Source organism: Mastomys coucha, unplaced genomic scaffold, assembly GCF_008632895.1.
Source record: "Mastomys coucha isolate ucsf_1 unplaced genomic scaffold, UCSF_Mcou_1 pScaffold20, whole genome shotgun sequence".
Lineage (NCBI taxonomy): Eukaryota > Metazoa > Chordata > Mammalia > Rodentia > Muridae > Mastomys > Mastomys coucha.
Genome location: NW_022196903.1, coordinates 91,164,674 through 91,169,268, shown reverse-complemented (window position 1 = coordinate 91,169,268; position 4,595 = coordinate 91,164,674). Strand labels below are relative to the sequence as shown.

The 4,595-nt window shown below is 43.1% G+C and overlaps 1 protein-coding gene across 6 annotated transcripts in view; it reads left to right on the top strand.

Annotated features, from left to right (window-relative positions):
* The window catches only part of Frmd4b (FERM domain containing 4B), a 319,697-nt gene that overhangs the window by 221,105 nt on the left and 93,997 nt on the right, over positions 1–4,595 (top strand). The gene's annotated exons all lie outside the window — the stretch shown is intronic.

Below are 4,595 nucleotides of genomic sequence, written 5' to 3'. Positions count from 1 at the left end.
TCACCAACCCAACCCCTCCCCAGCCTCTCTCTCCAACCTACCCTTCCCCAGCCCCTCTCACCAACACACCCCTCCCCAGTCCCTTCCTGGCTCCTCTACAGATGCTGAATGGTGAGCAGGGGGATAATTATACCTCTACTCAGTCACTGCTTCAAAGGTAGTTGAGGGAAGGCTCCACATGGTATGAGCAAGAAAGACAGAAAGATGGATCCCATCAGAGTGCGGGAAGCCTCTTCATTTTAACATTTACCATACTTCAAAAAAAACAAAAACAAAAACAAAAAACACGCCGCAATCCCAGTTCCTGTCCAGACTGCCCGTCCCTAACGTTACACTCTCACCTGAGCTCCAAGGAAACAGAGCTGGCAGCTCAGCTCCACTGACCACTTTCCAGAGCAGGGCTGCTCTCTTTAGACAAGGGCCAACCAGAGGTTGTTTTCCTTTGTCTCATTTCTGTCCGTCAAGGACAAGTTACTTTCACAAACATCAGTAAACATCTCAGGAGGAAAGGATCCAGGTTGAAGTGTTGTAGCCTTTAGTTTGGTTTGCTTTGCTTTTGTCTGGCGTGGGTGTGGGCCTCACAAAGGGGGCTGATCGAGTTTGGAGGAAGAGTGTTGCTATGCAGCCCAGGCTATTTTTTTTATCTTTATTTATTTGTATTGTGTGTGTCAAGGTGCAGGGCTGCACATGCCATGGCACACATATGGAGATCAGAAGGCAACTTTCAGGGGTGGCGTCCATTCTCTCTCTCTCTCTCTCTCTCTCTCTCTCTCTCTCTCTCTCTCTCTCTCTCTCTCTCTCTCTCATGAGTAACAGGGATAAAACTCAAGATCCTCAGCCCGAGTCAGTATCGTCCCTCACACTCTCTTTGTCTCTTAACTGGAGTACTAATTCTAGTTATATATACTATGGCTACTGACAGCCCTGGTCCAACTCTGGCACCTTCCTATGTTTTTGTTTTGTTTTTTTATTTCTGTTAAATGTGTGTGTGTATGTGTGATGTATGTATCTGTACATGTGTGAGTGACTATACGTGCCTGACATAGCACACGTGTCAAAGTCCAAGGACAACCTTGGGAGCTGATCCTCACCTACCACCTGTTAGAGGCACTGTTCACGCACTGTGTCTGAGAGCCCAGCTGGCCCTTTAGTCTCCTACCACTCTCTGTCTCCTATCCCCTCTAAGCACTGGAATTACACACAGACTGTGCCTGGCTTCCCATGAGCTCTGAGGATTAGTGCTTCCATGGCAAGGGATTTAGCATCACCCCAGCCTTTCACTGGGTGTTTTATTATTTCACTTTACTGCCTTGGTTGGATTAACTCCCTTTGGTTTGCTATCTTCATGATTGATTTTTGAGTTGACAGTGTACAGCTTCAGCATACCACATCTGTCTCGAAGGAAGGCTCCAGCATTTCACACATCCTGTAAGATCCTCTGCTTCTCGGTGTAGGCTGTTCCCATCATGCCTCATTTTTGGCTCCGTCTTGAAGTTTTGATCACCTTCAAGGATATTTAAACACTATAAAGGCATATTTTATCAGTGGGACCCCCATTTCTGTTTGTCTTCATTCTTTTTTTTTTTCCCCGAGACAGGGTTTCTCTGTGTAGCCCTGACTGTCCTGGAAATCACTCTGTAGACCAGGCTGGCCTCGAACTCAGAAATCCACCTGCCTCTGCCTCCCAAGTGCTGGGATTAAAGGCGTGCACCACCACTGCCTGGCTTGTCTTCATTCTTTTCTGCCTGATGTAACTTTCCTTCTACCTGAAAGACTTTGGGTAGTATTCTCTGTAATGTGAGAATCTGCTGGTGATTTATTCTTTCAGGCTTCTTTCTGAAAACACGGGCGGGCCTTTGTCTTCAGTTTTTGAATGTTAGTTCATAGGATATAAAAGTATACATTGGCAGTTTTTTTTTTCATTTCTACAAAATTTCATTATGATTTTTCTTATGTTGTTGCTGATGAGCGATCTGCTACCACACCAAGTCTTTGTGGCTCAGTGTGTGATGTGTCTCTTTTTTCCTAGCTGTTTTTCCAAGTTTCCACTTTGGACAGTTGGACTCTATGTTAATACTTTGATACAGCTTTCTTAGCTTTTCTTGTGACATAAGTGTCTTGGGTTTTTAGGTTTATTCTTTATCTTAGATTTAGAAAGGGGGGGATGTGGTATTTGTGAGGTATTCGTGTGTGTTTATACGTGTGTGGGTCATATGTGTGCTGGTGCATGTGTGTGCATGTGCATGTAGAGATCAGAGGACAACCCTGGGTGTTTTTCCTCAGGGACTTGTGTTTTGAGGCAGTCTCTCACTTAGGACCTGGAACTCACCCATTTGGCTGAGCTGGGTGACCAAAAATCGCTTCGTGACCTCTTTTTCTAGGTGACCCCAGACTTCTACGTAAATAAAATAGGTATAGAAATTACTGATAACAAATCATATAGAGATTTATTTTAAAACAATTCTTTGGTATACACACATTTTACCATTTTTTTAAAGATAAAAGTAAATGTTCATACTAATGAAATGGATATGTTTATTTTTACACGTAGAATTCAATCTTGGCTGAGGGTTTGTGATATCATAGGATATAGGAAATCCTCAAAATTTTTCACAGTTAATTAACGTTTTGGTGTTATAATTATCAGGGCGAAGAATGCTTTTTCATACAACTGTGAAATGCAGATAGCAGAAGTGTTGTATTTTAAGGCCATTTGAGAAATTGTTGGAAATTTGGTCCTAATCCCAAGTGAAACTCCACTCAAGGACCTTTTATGAAACTCAAGCGACCAACCCAAGCAGCAATGTTTAAAATCAAGTGTTCTGATACAATGCAATCCAAAGACACACTAGTTTGGTACTTCCATGCTGAGGAATCATGGTGAGGGGAAGTAGCATTCTTTGTTCTCCATAATAAAATCATTATACTTCTGTATGCAGAGAAAAGCTTGTATACACATTAAAAAAACACTCCAGTTCCTAACACTCAGGGTTGTTACCTGTGGGCTGTCTGGTTTCAGGCATTGCTGGCTGGCGTGTTGTTATTTAAGCTGTGCATAGGGCAAAGTCTGCAGTGATGTGGAGAGATGCCACTCAGGCACGCACCGCCTGAAACATCTGGTTCCTTACTCAGTTGATTGCGAATCAGGCTTTGGTTGTAGCACATTCAGAAACCTTTTACTGTTGCCAGATTTTTTTTTTCCTCGAAAACTCCACATTCAGTCATGTTATCCCACATGGGATTGTGGCCTGTCTCAGGAGCTGGGACCAGGCCATTAGAAGTGACTCTAAGGCTTAAGTTGTTCCTTTGTTTTCATTTAGGGTTGAGGTATTCTGTTTTGGTTATGTTTTGTTGTTGTATGTTTTGCTCGTGTGTGCATGTCTGTGTGCATGTGTGATGGTGGTGGTCAGTCTATATGTGTGAGGGTTGCCATGTGCATGTGTTCATGAGTAGGTCATGTGTATGTGTGTGTGCATGAGTGTGAGTGAGTGCAAGTGTGTTATCTCACATAGTTTCTGTTGCTGCATCCTTGGGGCTGTGTTTGAGTATTTATTATAAGAAAGATTTTAAAGAATGTTGTATAGGTTATATGTGACTACTTAACTTCAGACCATATAAAATGTAATTACAATAGCTATTTTCCTATGCTTGGCCAAATAGACTAATTTATGCCTCAGTTCTGGGTGTCTTGGGTTGCCTTTATTTTCCCTTCTGGCCGTGTCTTGCCAGCCTGATGACATGTGATTGCCTGCTAGACTTTTGTATCTTCTTAAAAATTTTAAAATTTGATGTGCCTGATTTGAGTGCTGGAAATGGAGCCCAGATCCTCTGGAAGAGCAGCCAGTACTCTTATCTTCTGAGTCATCTTTCCAACCCCCTAAATATTACTAATTTTTATCTTTTTGAACACGACTTGCTTTTATCCATATGTAAATATTCTTTGTATTTGTTTCTGGGTGCAATCTAGGATGCAGTTTGCTTTTTTCCAGACTTGCTTTTATGATTTGGTAGGCGGGCCCAGAACAGAGCTCAGTCTACTGTCATCTATTTCCCATCACTGGGGCAAGACTTCTGGGTCTGCTTCCCCGTGCCCAGGAATTAGAAGGATTCCTAGTCTGCCTTGAGGCACCAAGCACCATTTCTCACCCTGTCTGAGGACCAAGCACTGCTCCCTTTCAGCCTTTCACAGAGTTCCCACCTTCAGGTAAGCCTTCATGCAGGGTGGTCGCTAGTCTGCTCAGGACCCACGAGGCCGGTCTCTCTTCCCTTGGGGCTCTATTCTGCAGAAGCTTTTCAGTTCAGTTCTTCAGTCTTCCAACTCCAACTCCTCCGCTCAAGGTGTCTGCTGTGCTCCTCATGTTCAGAGTCTGGAAGCCTCGGCAGTAAGTAGAGACAATATGAGACTTGGCTTGGCTTGTTCCAGGCTCACTGTGTATGTTGCCAAATTCTCAAGTGTTTTGAAAACTGTTGAGATTTGGGATGGGGGGGGCAGGTGCATTTTTTTCAGATAAGAGCACACATTCTATCCCTGTTATTCCATCAGCTTCCAACTGAAATTGTCAAAGCAGATTTTTTTTTTTTTTTTTTTTTTTTTT